Genomic DNA, 25,163 nt, shown 5'->3' on the forward strand with positions numbered 1-25,163 from the left:
TTGGAACTACATATGTTGAGTGTAAAATGTTTTCCTGATTGTTGTCTCAAAACTTGCTGATGACTCCTTGTGATCAGATCAAGAAACATAAAATCAAAACTTGCAGATTAATTTCAAATGATTTGGAATAGTTTCAAGAAATTTAGAAACAACGGTGCAGCACTCTTAAATGTTCTGCTGGCATATATAATGCTACTATGTTATAAAATTCTGTTATAAGCACATATCAAGTAATTTTTTAATTAGAATTTCTTTTATTTTCTTAATAGTGCATAATATAATACTGTTAGAATCCATGATATCTTAAAGCCGATGAAGGTAATTGATAATGCCCACACACAACCACAAAACTCGTAAAAGGTTTATACTCCAAACTCTTGGTGATTAAACTATCCTGCCTTTTAGTAGAGCAGCGAGAAATTATTTTTCTCTACTACACATATCAAAGATGGGCTAACTTATTAACAGTTTTAAAAGTAAAAATGCATTCTGTATTATATCTATAATTTACTGTGTAACTTAGAATACAATATAATAAAAATATTCTATCCATTGATTATAATCCCAGAATAATATGGCATGCTTTCACATAGTAATAATAATTTGATTTCCCACAGTTAGCTTTTAAGAGCAATGGATTCACATGGTAGCCATTCAAGAAAACACAGTTTGTTTATTCTATATACTAGGTTTCCTTCATATTGTACTTCTTTTCCTGAAAGATGAGACTGGTAGTTTGACATATAGGGATACCTAGGGTTGGTATGTAAAAAGTAAACTGAAACACCACATTATCTTAAGAAAAGAACAAAGAAGAAAAAACAAAACTACTTAGAGAAGAGTTAAAGAGTTTTCACATGGAGGAATACCCTTGAAATTAAATATTTCTCTATGTAAGTTGACATTTAAAATGTGTGACTTAAGAGAGAGATAAGAGGAAATTGTGAGAAACATAACCTTAAATATTTTGGATCATGTTTTCATGAATTTTGCAGCATTTGGCACAACTTTTAGGAAACAGAAACGCTCTGGGGTAATAATGAGTATTTGTATGCACTATGTGAACATATATGCACACTCACAATTATATTTGTGGTATAATGTACCAGATATATAGACTATGTCTATATAAAATTGTTTTATACATAACATTTTTATCTCTGGGACTAAATGTTGGCTCTTTAAAGTTGTTTTTATAAATGCTTCCATGCTAAACTTATGGAATAGTTGTCGAATAGCACGAATGTTGTTTTAATTCTTTACAGACAGTCGAAATGTCCTTTGAGAAGTCACCCTAGAGCCATCCTTAGAAATGGCATGTTGTAGAGTAGATAGAACAAAGGAGTGAAAGAAATAAAGTAAAACTATGTTATCATTGGCTATCCTTTAAACATGTTAAAAACTCTCAGAAGAGATAATCTACAGTAGGGAATAGTGCTGTGTTGGCATAGAGTGTACAGGATGACCTAATGGGTCTTTTCCATCTTTAATTCCTGTGATATTGCAGATCTAAGAGATGGAGCCAGTAATTGCTTACGACATAACAGATCTCTCTCTCTCTCTCTCTCTCTTCTTTTTTTCTTCTTCCCTGGAGTGCAGCAGAGAATCTCTTAAAATAAACAAAAACTGTGAGAAACTAACAGAAGTCAGGGACTGGCCCACTTTTTAGAGGCAGAATGTGGAAAGTATGAGGCGCTGATTTGACCGTAAAGGCTGGAAGTAGAGGGGCCTGTGCTGTTTATACTACAGGCAGTAGTTAAAAAAGGACAAAAAGGAAAAAAAAAAAACTTGAAAAAATGGGTGTAACCCTGGGCTTTGATACAACTGGCCTTTCAGCCTCCACTTGAGATTTGAACATCCCCAAGGGAAGCTGTGGTTTGGAATAACATCGTGCATTTAATTTCACTCAGAGAACTTATTGGACTTGGCACCAAAAGAAAGAATTTGCAGTATATTTTTTGTCATGATTAGTGGCCCCCTCACCACAACACTTGATTATTTTGGAAAGGGAAAAGTTAAATCCTTGTAAAGTTGTGATTTACAATTTGCGAGCATCCAGGTAGGGAGCGTGACTTCTGCCAGCTTGATCATGGGATCCACATTTATTCTAGCTCATTGATGTGAGAAAAAAAAAAAAAAAGTTCTGTGGGGGGAAATAGACTTGGAAATCTATCCCTTGATTGTCCTGGGAGATTTTCTGTCCACACTATATCTTCTCTCAGTCACGTTGACATTGGTCTCTGCTGGAACTTGTAGCAAGTAACTGGCATGTGGCTGGTTTACTTTTTATTTCTAATCTGTAGTATCTGGTACTTTTATCATTTGATTTCTTTGCCTCACAGTTATGTAAATCTTGAGGCAGAGGAGGTAAAAGAAGGTTCTAATTTTATATCTGAAAATAACTTTCACCAGTCATTTTTTTTCCTCAAGCTTTATAATTAAGTTTAGAGAGCTGGTGGGCATTTTAATATTAAACTAAAATGTGTCCAAATGGCCAAAGAAAAAGAGAATAATCAACTGGGTAAGCTGATGAATATTTTCGTTGTAGATGCACAACTTTCCCTACAACTTTGGTGCCTTATCCTCTGACATTAAGCATGCTGTTTGCAGAAGTAACATTTCCTTGGACACTCAGCTTTCTGAAATGGTGTCTCGCTGCAAGGACTAAAGTAGGGTAACTTTGAGCATCAATGCTGAGTAACAGCCAGGCAAATTAGACTCTGTTATAGTTTCCAAAACTGAAGACAGTCAGTGAGGTCTTGAAATAAATCTGGAAGTAAAATTAATAAAAATAAATGCCACCTCTTCCACTATTTAAAAAAATTTTGGGGTCTATGTCTAGTTGGATTTGTGCTTGTTGGAAAACCTTCTTTAATGTTTAGGCAGAGAGTTCTTACTATGCTTACTAAGTAAAGCAATTTGCTGAATAATGCAGTGTAGCAATGTTAGTGGTATTGTTGGCAGAGGAAAAACACTATTTTTTTCTCTCATTCTTGACTTGGACAGGAGATAAAGATAAATACAAGAATTCCATTGGTATTTGGGAAGTGCTATACTTGTCCCAAGTTGAGCATGGTGGTTAAGGGAGTGGATGAGTAAGGACAAAGAGCTGGTCCTGTCTCAGCTGTCTGTGAGACCTTGAACAAATGGTTTATCTTCTCTAAGCCTCAGTATTCTCATCCGTACAATGGAATAAGTAAAACTTACCACTTTATTTTGTTGAGGGGATGGAAGGAATTAATATAAACATATCATTGATGGTGTATAATGATTGACACAAAATAAGAATTCAGTAAGTGTTAGCTATTGTGGTTGTTTGTTATTGACCCCATTATAAGGTTATTTTCTGGTTGTGTATTGTGGTAAATTTATAGAGTCAGTTTCTCTGTGGAAGTAGGATACAAAATCTGCTTTCTCTTTCTATTCTCACTGATTTAATGACAGTGAGTCAATGAGAGTTTTCTTATTTGACCCTACCTTTGCCATGTTATTATGAAATATGAATCAAAAGCCAATTCATTCTGTATTAATGAGATCTCTTTCAATTGACAGTGACAGAAAGCCAACTCATTTTCCTTTATATTTTCTCATGTTTCTAGGAATTCTGACATGTTAGTTCTTCTTTTCTCTTCTTTTTCTCTTGTCCTCTCTCTCTCTCTCTCTCACACACACACACACACACACACCCCATACACACACACAGCCTACCCACACACACACACACACACACCATGCACACACACACACACACACATGCCTTTTCTTAACTCTCTCTCCTTCCTCTTCAGGTTTGTTGCCTACTCTATATCTATAGTTGGTTTTGTTTTTTTAGATGACTTTGTCTCCACATGATGGCAAGTATGACCTCTCAGCATATGTGATCTTACAGCTAGCCATCCTAAAGGATGCATATCAAAATAACATGACACAGAGACAATTCTCATAGTAAAGGCAAGATTCCCCCGCAAATATCTGTAATGGATGTACACTTACAAGTTACCACTTGTGGCCCGTTTTTCTTTACATATGCTTTTCTTTATAAATGAACAATCTTGTAATGCCTTTGCCTAAAATAATTCAACCCTCTGGTATATAATAAACAGATTCACCTTTCCAAAAGGGACACAAACTCAAATATTATTTTGTTATTGTATCATAGGTCCAGGTTTAGGATCTTTGAGGGATATATATTTGCTTTGAGTCTGACATGAATGCAGCAATTTTATGCTCCACTCACTGAAGCTAAATGGTATTTTCAATCATGGACAATGGAGGAGGAAAAAGATGATGAATTCATTAAGACTTCCATTTAGAAAACAGGAGAAGGGGAAACAACTTGTAGTGGTCAAGGGTCCTTGGTATATATCATATTCAGTTGGACTAGAGTAGCAGGATCTCCTCCTTCTGGTGGTGGAGAGGAATCCAAAGTCCCCCAATCTGGCTGCTCTGAGATCAGCCCTCTGAGTGATTCCCCTTGTCAATTACAGCCTCATCTAAGAGGGCAATAGGTGCTCCTGCTGTGACAAAGTGAATTTAGTAGCTCATATTACCCTCGCATGGTATTTGTGTCCTGGAGACTGACTTGGGGATTGACGATTTCCAGATCTTTATTTTGCCAGTCTTTCAGTTTCTTTGATAAACACCTTTAAAGCCTCAAGAGGTTGCCTGTCTATTCATTTGTTTTACTTAAAAAGTTCTACATATTATTAATTCTAAGATGCACATTTTTTTTTCAACTTTTAACACTTCTGAAGTTAAGAAGTATGTTAAAATCATAATAGTGACTTAGATAAAATAAGGTAGTTACTAAAGCCAGTGAATGCATGGGGTCAAAAGCTGGATTCGGGGCTTCCTTTATAGGAAGAACCTCAGTGGGTAGCCCACACCTCCCCTGTTGCCTATGCTGCTAACAAATACGCAAAAGAAGGCAAAAATCTCTACAAAATCCACTGGTTACAGTGGTTAGAAATGGAAAGAATATAATGAACAAAGTCAAACACATTAATGTGCCCATTTATTTCTTCGCGGTTTTTAAAATTTGACTATTTACTGTTATAAATTCCTTCGATGTTCATTAATGCTACCGACTTTAGTAGTGGCATCATCTGGGACATCTGCTGCAGCCTTTTTCAAAACGTCTCTTGCTACCCACTTGAAGAGACACACATGAAGCTTGGATTTGATTCACATGGTTATAACGGCATTGAAATTTTTTTCTATGTGTTAGTAAATTAACCAGAGCAGTGTCTATTCATAATTTCTGTTAAAGACTTAAGTTGTACTTCTTACTTTAAAAAATTAACATCGACAAAATCCATGTAGTCTTTTGCAGATTAAGTCTATTCTCAAACTATTAGGTTTAGTATATTTACTGAGCTGAGTCTTACTTATGACATGGGTAATTTATCAGTTTTTTCTCCATTCAGCTCTCTCAGTTCCACTTATTGTACCCACTTCCTTTTCAATCTGCACTTAAAGTCAAACCAAACTATCCTAATTGTGCTTTTCTTTTATGCTAAAACATTTAGGAAGGATATTTCTCACTGAGTAGATTGGAGAGTATATCACCCTTTATTCCTGATACATGACCAGTAAAAATACTATGCACACAGATTAAAAATGAAATTGGGTTTAGAGGTTGGGTTAAATGAAAGTCTAGAACCACGTGTACCCAACTTAATCATAAAAATTATCTGAAGCTTTAAAAATTTTCCTGGTTCTGCTCCAGATTCATGGGGTCAGACTCTGGAATAAGGTCTTGAGAATCATTTTTTAAATAAACTCCCTAAGCATTTCTTGTGAGCAGGCAAGTTGGTGTCAAAGAATCCAATAAGGGGAGAGAATATAAACCTAGGAGAGCACAGTGGATGCCACAAGATACTACACAATATGCAAAAGGGTAAAACTCGAATCTATCTTCTTCAAGTACATTTATCGTTGTTATCGTTGGTATAATCACTGAAATTTTATTGTTCCTCTTAGAGCTTATCTTTCCTTTATTGTAAACTTTAATGTATCCAAGAAATGAAAGTTTATATGCAGAGAGAATAAATGAGATATGAATGTGAGGAGTCTATGGAAGCAAGATGTATTGTCGCATCTCTTGAAACAATCCCTTGATCTCATCTCATTTATCTCCTGAAGAGTAACTTCACTCTAAATTTAGCATTTCTTCGATTACATTTCTTATTATACTTTAATTTTTATTTTTTAAAAATACTTTTATTTATATTTTTTCCAACTATATTGAGAAATAATTGACAAATATAATTGTAAGGATTTAAAGTGTATGATGTAATGATTTGACATATACATATATATATATATATAATAAAATGTACCAACGTATTATATCAAGTAAATTATACCAACGTATAATTTAAAATGTACTAAATGTTTACCAAGATCAAGATAATTAACACATGCATCACTTCACATAGTTCATTGTTTATGTGTAGTGAGGATGCTTAAGGTCTATTCTTGGCAACTGATAACTACGTAACACTGTCTTATTCACTATAGTCACCATGCTGCATATTAGATCATCAGAACTTATTTTTCTTGTAACTAAAAGTTTGTGCCCTTGACCTATATCCTCCAGCCCCTGGCAATTACTATTCTGAGAACATTATGCTAAGTGAAATAAGCCAGGCAGAGAAAGACAAATACAGTATGGTATCACTTACATGTGGAATATATATGTGTGTGTGTGTTATGTATTTCTTTACATAATGTAAATAGTGCCATGTTGCAAATATCTTGGCAGAGGGCTAGAACTAGGATACTCAAAGGTTTTGACAAAATATATGTTCTAAAGTATGATAGTCCCTTATTTAACTCGACCTTTCTATAATGAATATTCAAACCATTCTGTGATTCATTCAATATTTCTTATGTTAATTATTTAATTCATGTCTTTTCAATGGGTTTGTAAACAGGCTTAGGTACGTAAATTCTATATTCCATTTAGTCTCTGCTTTGTAAATCAGTGGCAGTTACTAGTGGCTTTTCTGTAAGCCTGAAAAAGAGAGACCAAACTGCTCCAGGTCTGAGGTCATCGGTCTTATGGCTTTCCAGATCTCCTTGTGTAAGAATTTGTGAACCCAGCAAAGAGAAAGAGTTAAGCCTATTCTCCTACTTGGCAGAAACTTTGTAGTTTAAAATTACATACTGACTCTGGTGTAGAGACACAAGAAATTATAGAGCAGACACTGTCCAGGACAACGTATAATTTAAAATGTACTAAAGAATGTATACCGCATGGCAAAGTAAGTGAAGTGCTTCTTCAAATATAAGTGTTTTGCATAGAAAGGCAGTAATTATCCTCTCCTAGGGAAATGTTTGCATTCATTCTAAATCAATATTTACTATTCATTTCTTGTGTTCAACAAAACAGGGATTTAACTTTTTTTTTTTAATTTTAATGAAGCACTAAGACTACAATAATTCTACAATGTAATTGTCTTGATATGAAATATTGCTAAATGGTGTTGCTATTTCGAGAAAGAGCAGTGTGAAATGGAAGGGTATCCCTATTTGTGAAATGTTACTTTGGGAACATTCAATTCAAACTCAGCCAAGCAGGGCGCCTCACCAGTTTTCAAAGGTAACTTAAGCTGTCTCTTGGTAAGGCCCTTAACTGGGATCATTTAGATGAGTCTTTGCTTTTATGTTTTTTTCTCCTTTCTCCTAAAATACACTTACTAATAATGATCCTGGTTCAACTCAACTATTGTCTCTTGAGGGTGTGTGTGTGTGTGTGTGTGGTGTGTGTGTGTGTGTGTGTGTGAGTGTGTGTGTGTGTGTGTGTGTGTAAAAACTCTTCCATACAATATATTCTGTTCTGTAGGAAAAAAAAAATTATTTCCCCCTTTGCCTTCCCAATTCCTCCTGATTATTTAGTTCAAAAGACCCTCAAGAAAAATACTGGAGAGAAAAATAAGAAAATAGAACACATGAATACTGTACTCTGAGACAAGACTGAAGGTCTTCAGCATATTTTTATTTATAGAGCTTATGATCTGATCATTCTATGACTTTTCTTTGGAAAATGACAACAATTTTTTATTACAGAGTCTAAAAACCAACTGTACAACATGAATAGTCTTTTTCTCGGGAACAGAAACAATAATAGCTTTGCCCCTGAGTTTCAGGTCAAAGCAGAGTCCTTCAGTGTACACCAACACATTCCTAAATGCTACGTAAATGCCCAAGGTTTCCACAAGCTTATATTTCTGTCTTTCACTTCTGTGTATAGCTTAGGGCCCAAGATTTTCTGTTGTTCTTCCTTTGCCTTTTGTTGCTGTTGTTGTTGTTGCTGCTGTTGTTGTTATTATTTGGGGAGTGGAAGGGGCCAAGGAGACATCTTTTTGAAAATTCTACCACTCTCATGAAGTTTTTCAGATTTTATATTGATTAGCTTTTTCACATTAAACTTAATCAATACTATATTTTCAGATTCACAGCTTCTACAGTGTCTATTATTTAAAATGAGATTTAGAGCAGGAGAGTAATCAAAAGTAAATTATATACATTTACAATCTCATCATGTAATTTGTGTTGCTTCTCTGACTAAAATCTTCGTGCACCAGAAGTGTGGAGGGGGTCTCTGCTAAACTTCCCTCTTTGTGCCTTCCTGCCATTCATAATTCATACAAGCTCTTTGAGTGAATTACTATTCGGTGTAAACTCGGGGGACAAATAATATCATTTATGTATTATGATTGCTACTCTATTCTATTTTCCTCTTTATTGACAAGAAACAAGGGTGTTGTTTGTAGTTTTCAAAGTAAATGGGGTGCAGAAATGATCCTTCTCTTTCTAAGAGAGGCACCTTCTTTCTGCAGGAAATGCTATTGTAAACTGTACTCTTATAAATGGTGTGTTAGTTCTCAAGATATTCCTGTCTCAATGTATGAAGTAACAAAGTGTTTCTTTAGCATTCAGCGGAGAGAGCCAATGGAAAAGCAAGCGGTTAAGGACACGTTCCTAAAGTCTGGAAAATCAATGGGACACTAAAAAGGGAACTGAAGTGGACCGGAAGAAACCTCTTGAGGGTCATTTAAAATACCAGAAACTGATTATGAACAGAGCTTTTACCCAAGGAACTGGAGGGGGCCAGCAAACCCATTCTGCTGCACTCCAGTTAAATGTCTAATAGTTGAGATGTTTTCTGCACAGCCTATAAAGGATAATGAGGAACGCTTTGATAGCTTTAAAGAAAATCGCTCTGTGGCCTCTCACAAAAACATGATCTGAGTGTAAGTGGCAAATACTTGCAGACCCCAAAATGAAAAGGGGCAATGCCAGCTAGGTAAGGCAGTTACCTAGCTAATTGCACGGGAAAGGGGTCCTGACGTGAATTTGTACCTGAGGGAAAAATAAAAATAGAGAATGTCAGAGTATAAAATCTAAGATCTCATTTACTTAAGCCGAAGCCTTCTGGAGACCTTGAAATTATCTATGATTTTACCTCTGCATGATAATTACTTAATGTAGGTCAAATTAAGAATTAACTTGAATTTTTAATTTTATTGTATTGTATTGTTTTTTGCATTATGAATCATTCCTTGTATTAGTTAGTATTAAAAATTATTATATTACTTCTTTCCTATTGCTATCATTTTCTGAGATTATTCTTGTGTATCGCCAGCCCCTCCAACTCCAGGAAAGATAAACTTCATGAATAATTAAAAAAGAAACAAAGAAGAACATTCAGGTTGAAGTATTTATATTAAGTTTGGTAATGAAGAAAACAAGTTTTTTTAACTGTTCTTTTTATGGTGCCTTTGCTACTCTTAGCAAAAGTCTATTAAAAAGAGAAACCCTAAAATCCTCTCTCAAGGCACTGAGGACACTTGCATTGACCTTGTATTCACTCTTTCAGAATATGAGACAGTTACACTGAATGAGAGTAGTTGAATACTTCTATTCATAGAAGTAATTTGCTACATGGTTAATAAGCTAGTTCACCAAGACTAAAGTAATGTTCTCTGCTGGAATTTAGGCAAGAATCAATCAGTCCAGTTGGTTACTTTAGAAACATTGATCACACACTTTCTTGTCATGACACCCAAGTGAGTGATGAGAGTTAGCTGAAACAGAACACCTACAAAGAAAATGAAGAAAAATAAGTGCTCAAAAATTCTCCCTAATTTACACACACTTCAACCAAGATTTAATGCACTATGGAGGTATGTCCAATAAAGTGGCCTTCCATAAAAAATCAAATAACCATGCTCTTTGAATTGATAATATGAGAAAGGGGGCAATGGAGTGTCATAGAAAGAGTATCCTCAACCAGGCACTGAAAGCCTACTGTTTACATTTACATGGAAGTACTGGTTATGTTCTCTTTTATCTCTAGCTAGCGCTGCAGTCCTAGAAGACTGACTGACAGATGCAGGATGGGGCACTAAATCAAAACTGGTCATTGCCCACACCTGAACTTGTTTCAGGTCCAGTGATGTTCAATGCACTATCACTGATGGCTAGATGCCTCCTCTTATAATTATTTTACAGTCTATGTCAGCCATTCTCAAACTTTTTGGTCTCAGAACCCTGTCACACTCAAAAATTATTGAGGACATTCAAAACTTGAGTGTTGTAGCTTTCAGTACTTACTTCAATAGAAATTTAAACTATTTAAAGATATTTATTAATTTATTTAAAAAAATAATAAGACATCCGTTACATTAATATAAATGTTTTTCATGAAAAAAACTCATGTTTCAAAATAAAAAGTATTTAGTGAGAAGAGTGGCAACTTATTAGGAATAGATAGAGGGAAGTGAATCCACAAAAGCTATGAAAAAGAATAGTCAGAGAGTTATAAATTTTATTGATCAACGTTGTTTTTAAAAGCGACAGAGAAAGAAAAGCAACAGAGGCTGAATATCTATCTTACTTAAAATTTCAATTTGTTGAAGAATATCTAGAGATAACAGAAATGAAGAGAACATGGAGAACTAGATTTGGAAAATGGACATGAACAATGCAAGTTCTGGCGAACTGGATAGCATAAAGTATAACAAACATAATGCAAGAAGAATTGGCAGGGGGTGAGGGGTGTCATCTGTTGTTGCTGCCAGTACATGAATATGATATCTAACCATCCCTACATCCTGATTTGATCAAGCTTTAAAGACCCAGGAGAAGTTGTCTGAGTGGCTGGGCCCTGTATTCAGCACTACCTGCTGTTCTGGGAAAAGAGAAGGTCTGTGCCTTCAGCTCCCATAATAAGCTACCATTACCACCCACCAGAACTTCACACCAATGAAGCTTTCTCCAAAAGAGAAATAGAGATGCCGATAGGAAGGGGAAGGGAGTGCATGCTGGGTAAAGGAACAAGCAGACAAAGATCCTATGAGACAATAGCTAGAAAGCTGTGGCAATCTTCTAAATAGAGATAAAATTTGATAAAAGAAAAATAAAAGAACAAAGTCTTCTTCACTGGCAGCGTCAATAAGGAGGTCACTGGTAACTGGCAAGAGCAGGTTGAGGAAGGTGGTAGTCCTGGAAACTGGACTGAAATAAGTTCAAGAGTGAGAATTGGGTGACGGAGTGAAAATAGCTAGCGTAGCAACCATTTAAAGATCTTTAGCTTATAATAATAAGAGAGGAAATTCGCTTTTATGATTTGGAAATATTCAGAATGTCAGAGAAAGCAATTTGACCCTTAATCAGGGATTTTCTAATTCTAATGGTCTCAGAAAGAATTCTAAAGCTTGCATGACCTTCCATGGCAATTACCCCCACATTGGAATCCCTCCATTTTTGCAGGACACCGCTACGCTGCACAACTCTGTAAGCAGATTTGCCTTTGCCTCTTAAGGTCTTGGTAACATGAGTTATCACTTTAATGCCTCAATAGATGTTACTGCTGTGGTGAATATTGCTGTCTTTGTATTTTTCTCTCACTAGGATTCTAAACACATGGAGGATAGGGAACTCTTTTATTTCCCAAAGTATGTGCCACAACATGGGACATGCCCATGCTCAAGGAATTTTGACTGATTAGTTTTTTGATTTTTAAGAACATTAACTAAAATGACATTTACCCACAAATCTTCACAAGGAAAAATGTATCTGTGATTTCCTCCTTAAAGTTTCATGGATATCTCTCCTGGTTCCCTTTTACCATTTTGCCTGTGCAGAACTGTTATGAAAACACATGAAGAAAAACACACATTTTAGCATTATAAGATAGAATAAACTTTTAGATTGTAAACTTCCAAAACAAACTGAAACCAATGAAAAGTGTATTTTACTGCTTTATATCTAAAAATGGCACTGCCCAATTTAAGCTATTTTTAAAACCTGTATATTCATGCAGCTTGCATACCGAAATGAAAAGTGGTGAGCTATAAACCTTTGAAAAACAGGGTTTATAATGGAAACAGTAATTGACCCTTAAGTACAACATCAAAAATACAATACTATATAATACAAAGCCCAGGGCTTGGGATCCCATCTCTGCTCAAACCTCAGACTGGCACACTAACCCAACACCACAAAGCCAACTAATAGTTATATTCCAAGACGTTTTCTTCATACATGGCAGGGAAGTGAAAATGTGATCCAGTAGCCACATATAGCTAGCTTCACACAACTGGTACCCCAAAAGTCTTTAATGAACTAACAACTCCAGAGTTACTACTCTGTGAAATAATGGGGCTTGCTTGGGAAAATCATTTAATCAAAAAATTTTTTTTAAAAAAAGAAAAGCTACTGCTATCCCAGAAGCTGTACTGTGTTGCATCATGGACTTTGGGTATGTGACAGTGTAACATTATACCACAGGATGCAGTGAGGGTAGAATGACCAATTGTCAGGAAAGCTCATGGAATTGCCGAAAATACTCTCGAAATATTTAGAGTTGTCTTCAACTTTGCTCCAGTTCATAGTTGGTCAAGTTTCCCATGTCCAAGCCACAACTATCCATTTTTATCATGAGAAAAATGCAATCTAAAGAGAAAAATGAAAAGATTAAACCTGACTAATGACATATGAGATATAAATCCACATTCTAGATTATACCTGGTTCTAGGCAAAGAGGGGCAAATATATTCTAAGGATCTTAACCTATCTTGTTTTTGTTTTTCCTCCTTTATGGGAGGGCAGGAAGGGGTTAATGGTTTGTTGCTAAAGAAAGAAAGTGTAGAGATTCCTTTCATTTTAAAGTTGAAACGTGAGAACATTGCCAGCTTATTCCTTTAAGAAGCTTCCAAAGAATTTATCAGCTAAGAATAGTCAAGATTTTTCCTTTTAAAATGTCACATAAATTTTCAATGAGTTATGTTTATCAGGGGACAATTAGCAGGACTCTCTGGTGTTCCTTGTTGGGCCTCCGTTTCTTTTGCTACCTTAACAATTCGTGAACTTGGTAAAATGAAAAGGAGTGAAATGTCATTGACTCTGTTTATACTATCTCTTCATTTACACCCCATGGCAGGGACACTAAGTGAGCTTTGGAGAAAGGATCCTGGAAGAAGGTTGGAATTGGGTGAGAGAGGGATATTCTTTTCTATAAGTTTTTAGAAGATTTTAGAAGCGATAGGGTGTACTCTGGGATTCAGCAATTTTGCTAGTTGCAATTAAAATATTGTGTTTGTATAATAATATGAAGAACTGACGTGCATTTAAAAATTTCTGTGCTTCAAAATAAATATGATAAGTCTGATGTCGCAATAGAACACTTCTATGAATTTTTATATTTTTCTTCAAATACTTATATTTATGTCAGATAACTTTATGGTATGTATTGCTAATTTCTATTTACTCAATGTCATACCAAAGTATATAGACCTCTTCCACATGCATATTTTAACACAGATATATACTTTCTTCTCTATTTTCTCTTTTTTATTCCCTCTTTCTTTCCTTATAATTCCTTCATATACTGAGTTTGCTTCACTACATTTTATTCTCCCCATGAAGTCTATAAATTTATCCATGGCTTATTACACTATACATAAATAATTATATGGTGAGTTAAAGTTTTAAAATATAAACTGATGCTTTCCCTTTTTCTTGTACCTTTTGGACCTTTCCAAAAAAGTCAGGGAAGAGATAATACATCAAAATGCAAAAACAAAACAAAACAAAACAAAAAACAAACAAACAAAAAACAAACATTTGGAGCTTCAAAAGCCTACTCCTTAGGAGAAGTAGAAAGAACTCGAGGCATGAGCAAAATATTTGGAAAACTACCTGATAAGTAAAGAGCCAAGCTGCCCTGTTGCCCAGTAGATACTATGTTCTCAAGCTGGGGCATAAATAAAGTTGAAAAATAAACATTGAGAGTTTAGAATGGGTGGGTCCCTGAGAAAAAAAGAAAATCCTGATTCCATTTTCTTTAGCTGACTCTAGGTTGGTGGAGAGAAGGATGTGTAAGAGGAGGAAATGTGGGCAACAATAATCCAAAAAGGATTGATTCTAAATTCAAGCAGCTTACACATGGCTTCAGACAAGGGCACCATGGCTTCAGACAAGGGCACCAAGGACCAGGGTCACGGCCAGGAGGAGAACCTCTGAAGCTCCAGTGTCCTGGTCTTCATCCCCCAGGTTCACGCAGGTTGCTTGAGTCCTGCCTGCTGAGCCCATTCAGGACTGGCTTCCTTTCTATTTCTTCCTTGGTTCCCAGTCTCCTCTCAGATCCCTGAGCAAGATACTGCTAGTCTCATAGCCCACTGGATCACAGGAATATCTAAGGGGCCTTTTGCCATAGTTTTGGCTGAACTTAAGCACATGGAAGTCATTCTACCGTCATGAGATGCACAAAGGTCTCTGAGCCAACCCAGCTCACCTGCTTTGACTCATCTTGCAGCCTGTGGTCCGCTGACATCTCAGATTTCACATGGAGGGTACACGGGTCTCCCCACACTTGATCCTCAGCCTAGTCTAGAATTTTTGTTCTTTTCTCACCTGGAGACTGAGCAGGTAGACGAGAAAGCAAGGAGCTGGAAAACTTTCTTAGGACTCGGTTTGCAAACTTTATTCTTTGAATTTCTCTAGGAAATTGTACTTTCATCTCAAAGTATGATATTTTGGTTCCGACTCATTAATTAATACATGCTCTATTACCCGAGTTTTATTTCCTTGCTTTCTTCTGAGGACCAAGCTATGAATAGTCTTGTTTTATTTATGTATGTATGTATGTATGTATGTATGTATGTATGCATGCATGCATGCATGTATGTATGTATTATTCTTTAAGTTATGGTGGCATCTCTTCCCAGAGATAAAAATCATAGAAGGTATTAATTGATTAAATAAGGAAAACCAAGGGCCCCAAGAAAATATATGGAAAGTATGAGTTAGCATCTCAAAATATCATCCCACCACAAATATTTGTGCAGTTTCATTTAATACCTGTTTCTCCTGCTAAAATATAAGATTGATGAAGGCACAGACATCTTTATGTTCATCACTCCAGCCTTAGCACCTTGTATATTGCCTGAAACACAGTAAGTAGTCAATAAATATTGTTAAATAAGTGAAGAAATAAAATAGTAAATGAAATGCCTTAAACGATTGTTACTATTTTGTAGTATGTCCTACCATTTCCTCAGGAAGTATCTTAGATGATTTATTTTATCCATTACTAACTCTGAAAACTACTGGTTGCTACCAATGTTTGGTAAGACTTCTTTCCTCCCTGGTTTTGCAAATTTAATTCATTCTGAATGCAAAATTAAGTGAGATCCAAAAATGTAGATTTTTTTAAATCACTGTTCATCTGAGTGACATTTTAAAATATCTATTGAGAGAAAGTAGTTTAGATTAATGAAGAATTTCTAACAGATTGACTGACCTAGAGTAGTTAATATATTTTTTGAGTATAATTGTACAAGACATACAAGGCTGAAGTGAGAAATAGAAGACTAATACAGCCTATTTTGTTCTTAGTTCTGAATATTAGTTATAGAATATATTTTTATTTTTCAAAGACTATTTTAAGAATTTTACTTTATTCTTGCCTCAAAGCAAATATTTAAGGTAAATTCACCTTTGATTCTTCTGTGAGGTGCTCTCTAAACTCTGTTTCAATAACAATTACCTGCTAAAAATTCCTACTCCCCAGGCCCTTGTACCTGCCTGTAGTTTTCATTGACCTAAATAGAGGTTAAATGTGTGTTGCTAAAGGGAGAATTTGAGGCTCCAGAGAGTATCTTTCTTGTATGTGACAGAAGTGTGTGTGTGTGTGTGTGTGTGTGCGTGTGTGTGTACAGAAATCACTAAACCACATAATGTCACCCCTGCAAGGAAAATAATTCAATTTTGAAAACTGAAAACCAGAATTAATATCTGCTTCCAAATGTATAGAACATACAGATTAACAGAGAAAAATATTTCCATTCTAGTCAATGATTCCATAGAAACAGATTGTTAGCTTCCTAGGGATCATGTGTATATGTGTGTGTAAGCGTCAGTTTGTGAACAATCTATATGATTAGAATCAAAATGATATACACAGGAGTAAAAGGAGAGAGGTGTGGTGCCAATAGATCACCTGGCATCAATGATGGCTCTTTACACTCCTTTATTGTGGATCTGATTTGGGTATTCATCTCAAGATAAATGTCAATTTAGTCATCCAGGCATAGTTTTATTAAAACATGTAAAATGCAACTTTGAAAAAAACATTGAATACCTGCTGAACACACATTAGGTAAAAACTAAATCTAGTCAACATGTATTAAGTATTTCCTAAGTACTCAGTCATATTTTTACTTTTCTTTTTAATAATTCCTTGATATAGTCGAAAGCTCATGTCCTATATAAAAAATTATGTAGTGTATTAAGCAATCAGCAAATAAATTTAATTGGTAGAGGAAGTTGATCAACCTGTTTGGTATTTTAAAAATAATTATCTAATGTTTTTTATTCAGTTTAAGTAGACAAAGACAAGTAACTTCCCTAGATGTTTCTGTTAATGTTTACATGTTAAGGATAATTCCAGAGGCTTCTTCTCAGTGTTGGGAAAAGAACATCTTGTTTATTTTAAATTCCTGCATATCTTTCTCAAATTGGTCACTTAAAGGGGAAAAGTGTACTAAATATTCATTCATAGTTGGAATTCTTTAAAGCAGAAGCAATCAGCAATAGTTTATTAAAAGAAAGAAAAAGTTATATGGACGCCACATCAGTCTTGCTTGAGCAATAGATCATATTTGAAAAGTTTGAGTCTGTTGTGGCATTGACATTTCTAAAGCAGTCACCAAGAAGTATCTCAAAATGTAGGTTTTAGCAAAGACCACAAAATACATATTTATATTGTAGTTTTCTAACTGTTCCCTGTTGTTATGGGCATTTGTCCTGTCTTTGAAATTTTGAAAGAGAAAAACTAGGAAGAAAACTATGTTTCTTTTTAGGCATATATTTTAGGTGTACGTGGATTTTTTAAAAGGTATGCTCTCTTCCTTCTTGTATTTTTTTCTTCTGATTTGATGCCTATGTATTATCATTTTAAGAGCATAATTGTGACCTTCATCATGAAATAAAAGTAAATGTCATTTTGTGGGCTGGTCCTGTAAAAAATAAAAAAGGATTCCCAATGAATCTTTTTATTGCGTGTTCTCTTATTCTTTACTTTACTTGGGAGATAGGCCTTAATCTTTGGAGTGAAGCCTAGTCAAATGTTATCATCAAAATCTGGTAAGTCAAATGCAGCTATTGGATTATAAACTCTACTGGGCTGTTCATTACCTTGTTTTTTCTTTTTAAAAATTTCCCTTCTTTTTTCTTTGTCTCTCTTCCTTCACACTTCCTATTCCTGTTCTACAAGTGCGCAACAATCAGAACTTTAATCTCCAATAATCATGGCTCCAGGAATCTAATGGTCATTTTAGTGCACATTTAAGTGGAATTTAATTAATGACATTAAAACTTCTGAACATGTAGCTACTTGTATTTTCTTGCTATTGAAGGAGGAGAAAAGATTGAAACCAGAAACTATTAGAGAGATTAAAACTTTTCATAAAAATATGAAATTCAGGTACTTATATTGATAATTGTGACGGGATCAATAAGATTAATGCATTTTTGTCTTCTATGTGGTAAAAGTAGAGAACATTCATTGTGGCTAGAATATAACCAAATCCCATTAAACAAAGTTAAGTATATTAAATATATTCTTAGCCTCAATATATAGCACTAGAAATGTCTGCAATGATGGACTTATTTTACTATAACTTGTAAAGTATTGAATAAGACTGGGATTAAAAAATCTATATTTAATTTATGTGAGGAAATAGTCATTTACCTTTTGGGCTGAATTGAATGCGTATACCACCATCATTCACTCACATGCACTACCTACATATACTTTGAACAAAATCTAGTTTACCTAAATTCATATAATCTTGAGAATAAATTGAGTTTAAATACATATTTGAACTCAATCTGAATATCACTCATTAGTGCAACCAAGTTTCTAAGGGCCTATTCTGTACCTAACTCTGTTCTAGGATTTGAAGGTCTAAAGGTAAATAAAGTGCCTGTGGTGTGTGTGTGTCTGTTGGTGCATGAGAGTGAGAGAAAGAGAGAGACCTCCCTGCCAGTGGAGCCTACATTCCAGAGGGAAGACAACATTATGCAAAGGACTGCAGAGAAAAATATGAAAATATAAAACTACAACAGTGTAAGTGCTTTAAAGGTGAAGAAGGTGTTATGAGCGTATTAATTAGGGAGATCAGAAATTACTTCTCATACTTCTCAGAGGAAGTCATGACCGAAATGAGACATAAATGAACAGTAGGAATTCCTGCATAAAGGAGGATATGGGGGAGGAGGAAGGAAAAGGAAATAATACTGAGCAAAGACCCAGCACTGAGAATGAGGAAAGATGGTACGTGAAAAGCAGGTAGAGGCCAGACTATAGATTTTAGCCTTCACACTAAATGCAATGGGAAGCTACTGATGCTTTAATCAGGGTGTGGGAGGAAGCAAAGAGTAGTGAATAAGGCCCGGATTTGGATTTTGGAAAGAACATTCTGGCCGTGGTATGTAAAACCACATTGACTGCAGATAGGTACCTTTAACAAGAGGTTGCTGCAGTAGACCAAAAAAGAGAGTGAGATAGTTTGGATTAGGTTAATGGTGGTGGGGAAAGAAGAGAACAGAAAGGAGTCAGTAAATGTTTGTTTATTATAGAATAATAATGAATTAAATGTATTAATTTATTATAATATATTTATTTATATTTATAAATATAGTAATTAATATTTAGATTATATTTATTATATATTACTATAATAGTTCTATTATGTTACATATTATTTAATTTAATATTTACATATATTTATTAATATGTTAAATTATATCTTATTATCTGGAGGAATTTGATATGGATATAGAGAGTTTGGAGAGGGCATTATACAAAACGTCCCTGGGTGACTGATTGTACATCTGGTGTTCTGTGATGCTCTTCAATGAGGAAGGAGAGAGGTGCTGAGCAAGAGGGCTAGGAAATGTTTGGTTTTGACCTATAGCCTTTGAAATATGCAAGTGAAAATATGTAGAGTAGGCCTTGAGCTCAGAGGAGAGATCTAGACCACAGATATACAACCATACACTTTTTGTGTGTAGTTGGTATGAAAAGCCATGGACAATGAATGGAGTTGCCTATGGAGAGGATAGATGGAGACGAAGAGAGAGACATAACCTCCCCAGGAGACTGCAACCTTGAAATTATGAAGAAGAGTTAATGGCCGAAAACCCAAACCAATGATCAGGAAGGTAGGCGGAAAAGAAGAGAGCATAAGGTTAAGAAAGCTGAGGGAAGAGAATGTTTCACGGTGAAAAAGAAAAATAAAACACAATAAATCGTTCTCTACAGATCCTGAGCCAAAATTGAATTGCTACCTCTTTATTGGCTCTGTTAGTAGTAGAAGATGCTAAAAGAAAATCTAATGACATCATCTAGGTATGCAGTGTGTGGAATCAAAAGAGTGACGCTTGTTCAATGATTATGCTATTAGGTCACAAATTAGCACTCTAGATTTTTTCCTTCGCAGCACTCAACGTGGTTTGTAACTATAAATTTGTCCCCCTCCTCTCTCTGTACCTCTCTGTCTCCTACTTTTATTTCAATGACCACATCTAGTTTCTAATCATATGTCCCCAATATCTAACATAGTGCCTACAATTGCTCAGAAGGTATTCAGTATTTGTTAATGAACAAATGAATAAATCTCAAATATGCAATAAAAAAATGAAAGTTTTAAATTAGGAAAGAGAAGACTTAGGTCTCATCTTGCTCTAGGTAATGCGGTATTAAAATGTCTAGGAACCTCTCTTTCCTGAGAAAAGCATATGCCTTGACAGGAAGACTTTCATGGTAACTTCTGATCTGAAGTTCCCTGAATATGTTGACCTGACTGCTGAAAGCATTGGAGCGGCTAGCACTCTTTGAAAAAGCCTTTTCTAAAAACCTATCACTATTCAGGTTGACTTTAAACTTGCTAATATTTGAAGGAGGCAAACATCTTCCAGACCTTGTGCCCTATCCCACATCCTCTAGCAGCACACCTGTTTGCCATTGTAGCATCCAGCAAGCTCAGGTGAGCCTAATAGTATCTGGTCTCAGCCGTGTTCTGTTTCTCTTTGTTTTCTGCCCCAGGGTTCTCTGCAACCTCAAAGTAAAAGGCTGGGCATGAATATTTCTGGAAGGTTAGGACATTTACATTCTCAAGGGACCTTTGACCAATAAGGAGTGAGAGCCACGAAGAAATACAAGCATACCTCTCTTTAATGCACTTTGCTTCATTACACTTTACAGGTGTTGCATTTTTTACAAACTGAATGCAAGACCCTCCACCAGCAAAAAAAAATTATGACTGGCTTCATTGCAGTGGTCTGGAGCAAAACTTACAGTATCTCTGATGTATGCCTGTACTCCCCTCTACACTGGTCTCCAGTTAACAATTCCAAGGTGAGTTCTACATGATTTCTCTCAAGGTCATTAAAAACATTGCTTCTAATTTCCACAGTGGTAGTCAGTTCAATGATACTTTCCCTAGTCCTGTACTGTTTTGCTTTCTCTAGGCCCCAACCTCAGTTGCTCCCTGGGGGAATTTACCAAAAAAAAAAAAATGTGCCTGACCACAAACCTTTCTCAGGAGACTGATTTTGGGGAGAACCCAAGTTAAGAAGAATTTCTATTTGATCTGTATAGGTACATGGCATTCACTTTACCCTATTACCCAATGCTTCTGAAATTCTGACTGTACTTCAAATTGTTCTAAAGCAATATTTGGTTCATTGATTTACATTTCAATTTCAGAAATACTATATTGTTATTTTGTTAAGAAATTTTAATTGACATGAACTTCTAACTCTTTTAATATCTTACCTAGGATACTCTACAGCTATTCCAAACAAATAATCATCCATAAATAAATATTTAAATGTATTAGTAATGCAGTTATTTAAGGGAACAATTAAGAAATAACTTCGTTGCTGGTCACAACATAATTCCCTACTTGGTCGCATGTGTATTTTCATAAATTCTATCTTGGACTTATAGGTTGTTTTGTCAGGTTTGTATAGATTTTAATTCTTGCTGCTAGTGCCCTTTATTGTGACTTGGGAATTTTTTTCTCATTTTTAAAGTAATAACTCTTTTTCTGATCCACGATTGTGTTAAAGAGAATTGTATATACACATAGATGTTTCTCTTTTTATTGAAAATAAAATAAAATATTTCTCTTCATCTGTTTGCTCAACCCATTAATCACAATACAAGATATGCTATTAATTATGCTTAAATGTAGTTTGCTTATATAATTTGTGAACCTCCAATAATTCAAGACTTTCAAATTATTTGTCTTCCATGTAGACATTTTGATTACTAAAACATTCCTAAAGCTAGAAGAAGAAATAATAACATAGGATTAATACTATGAATCACCTTTTGATTAAATACTCTGTAGTTTTTGTTGCTAAATTTTCACTCAGAGAATAATTCTAAGTCTCATTTGAATTTGTAGATTTTAATTCCATATTGATCACGATAACCTGGTAATAGCAATACATATATAATCAGATCATAGTTTGAATTTAAACTGGGTATTTATGTTTTGTTATAACAGTGTTCTCTAACTGTATAGCTCCAATTAGATAAGACTGAGGGAGCAAAGTACACAACATAAAGTAGACAGTGACATTTGGTGACAATCTCCTTTCAGTGTTGAATTTGATGTATCTCTTGAGTTCATATGTTCACCCAACTCCGTCTCTGTTGGAGTAACAGACTTCTGCTTGTAAAGTCTTATAGTGGTAATAATAATAATGCGTATGTATAAAGATGTATATATTTAAAAATCTTTCACATACCTCATCTCATTTGAATTGACAAATTATCTTTTGATGCAGGTGAAGGAGGTATAAATATTTCCATTTAAGCTCAGAGAAATGGTGTTATGTTTGACCAAATTAAAAGAAATAATAAATGAGAAGTTGGGAATCAGGTGTTCTGGTTCCTGATCCAGTTATCTTCCTGGTATATATCTGTACCCTGCTTTATGCTTTTAATAGGTCATTTTTTTCTCAACTAGTGCCTTGTCCTGTTGCTTGCTCTCACATTTTTCCTTCCTCTACCTTTCTCACCAAATGGTAAGATACACACCGGCAGCTACTTTGGACAAGCTGTAACCTTTGCTTTCTTATTTAGCCTGAACTTTGCATATATCCTTTCTATAATGGTTAATTTTATGTGTCCATTTGACAAGGTTATAATACTTAGTTATTTAATAGATATTGCTAGATTGTAGTTAACATCTATAATCAGTTGACTTTAAAGCAGATTACCCTTGATGATGTGGATGGGCCCCATTCAATAAGTTGAAAGCCTTAAGAACAAAAACTGAGTTTCCTTAAAATAAATCTCTTGTTATAGTTTTATGTATCTCCTACTGGTTCTGTTTCTCTGGAAAATCCTGACTATGTACTTGCTTTATATTTTCCTCAGGATATCAGTATCATACAACTGTGTTCTAGCAATATTTTTCTGTTCTTTATAAGATATTTATACATCTGTTCTCACTTTTTTCTAATGTCCCGCCTCCTTGTCAAAATTTAAATTTTATTTGTGCTTTCGAGTCCATAATTCCTTTCATTATAGGACCTTTTTCACCAATCTTTTTCCTCTTGCAACATTAGTCTTTACTTTTCTCAGTCAGTGAATATAATTCTAATATACAGGACAAAATAATTGTCTTCATCTAGCTCCTTTCAATCTTTCTATCCCTTAAAATCATACTCCAAATATCTTACTATTAACCAGACAAATACATACACTGATTTCTAAAGAATATATATATTTTTGGTCTCGGTTATGTATTTTGACCTATTTATACTTTGCAACAGAAAGCTAAGGAGTAGGGAATCAACTATGAACTCAGTCACAAATACTCTTTCACAATTAGGTGTCGAATACTTGATCTTTATGGCTTTTGCATACTAGTTTGCTAGCAACCTAAATACCTTAGGTTGCTAGGCATTTTTGGTTGCCTACTAGAATTCACTTAGATGTTCTACATGCAATTCAAATCAAATCTAGTCAAAATTTTACTCCATTTCCCTACCCACCCCCCTCAAACTCCCTTTCTCTTTTTTTGTATTTCCGATTTGATTGTTGGCAGTATCATTTACAGTTCTCAATGACCCACTACTCTACATTTTCCTTCACTTTATGTCTCCAATTTGACCCCAATCTTGCCAATTCCTTTTCGTTATTAAATGCATATACCATGTTCAACTTTTATGCTTTTTCACACTGATTCATTCATTTAATAAATACTTACTGAATGTGTATCTGTGTCATTCATGGTTGTGTTTGCCCAGGAAATATCAGTGAATAAAGTAGTATTGTACCTTTATGGAGTCTACATTCCAGAAGATGAGAGAGATAATTAACAATTAATACAGTTAATAAGTAAATTATATGTTTTAAGTTGATATTTTTCCCTCTAAAAAATATAGAACAGGACAAGGAATTGACTAACTCAATATTTATTTAATAAACATTTTTTACATGACTGAATGTATAGTGCTTCAAATTACAGTGTGTCTTGTGTTCGTTGTCTTGGAAGAAATGAGTTATGTTTAAATAAGTACTTAGTCTTAGTTGTCTATGGCCATACCACCCTGAACAAGCCCAATCCTGTCTGACCTTGGAAGCTAAGCGGAGTTGGGCCTGGTTCGTACTTGGATGAGAGACCACCTAAGAAGACCAGGTGCTATAGGTGTAAAAAATAAAAAAATAAGGGAATGTAAGCTGACAAGGTTCTTAGAATCTGTAGGTCAACCAAGGATTGCCTCGCCTAACATACATACATACATACTTAGTTCATCTGTTTGTTTGCTTGGTTGGATGAGAATATGTTCTGTTGTTTGTTTGCTTCTTTGTCTTTGGTAGAATAAATGGGTGAAGGGCTCAGAAGATGCTGTCAGTTGAAAGTACTAAGTGTCTTGTTTAAAAAAAAGATAATATATTCCTTTAATTCTCATCTTTCTTTTCTTCCTTCTTTCCTTCCTTTCATTTAATATATTAAGCAACTAGATAATCTCTACTGTAATTCAGGAACTGAGCCTGGCACTGGAGATACAAGGCTTATTAATAAAAAGCTGCGGAATTAAAAAATCTTACAGGTGGGGGGAGGCATGTATGTACAGAGGTCAAGAGGAGGTACCTTGGTGGGTGAGAGCCAGGGTTCTACAGCTATATCCTCTGGCTCAATACTAGGTTACTCTCTCTAGACAATAGTCTTTTCTGAGAAACAGAGATAATAACAGGATCTACTCAGAGGGTTTTGTTAAAGTTAAATGAATTATTATTTGCAACCCGCATAGAAAAGTACTTGCATACATTAAATACTTAGTAAGTTTTTATTTACAATTTTTATTATAAGTATAATATGCTGTAGTAATTTCAAAGAGACAAGTGTGCCTGGAAATTATGGAAATCTATGAATGGCAGCACTAAAAGTAGAAGGATGGTTCTTTGTTGTCTATAAATTAAGAAGTGAAATAAGATTCTCAGTTGGAATGAAAATCAAGTTAATTATGAAGCTCAAAGAGACAGTGAGTTTGAGAATGGCCCTCAGTAAAAAATGAAAGCAAGACGTGCTGAAAAACAGGTCTATGCTTGAAATTTTCAG

General features: G+C 34.9%; 1 pseudogene; it reads left to right on the plus strand.

Moving 5' to 3' along the window:
• The first annotated feature begins 24,132 nt into the window (after positions 1–24,132).
• On the plus strand, positions 24,133–24,251 carry LOC120597315 (uncharacterized; annotated as a pseudogene).
• Positions 24,252–25,163: the final 912 nt, after the last annotated feature.

The sequence above is a fragment of the Pteropus medius genome, unplaced genomic scaffold (assembly GCF_902729225.1).
Source record: "Pteropus medius unplaced genomic scaffold, Ma_sr-lr_union100, whole genome shotgun sequence".
NCBI classification, from domain to species: Eukaryota; Metazoa; Chordata; class Mammalia; order Chiroptera; family Pteropodidae; genus Pteropus; species Pteropus medius.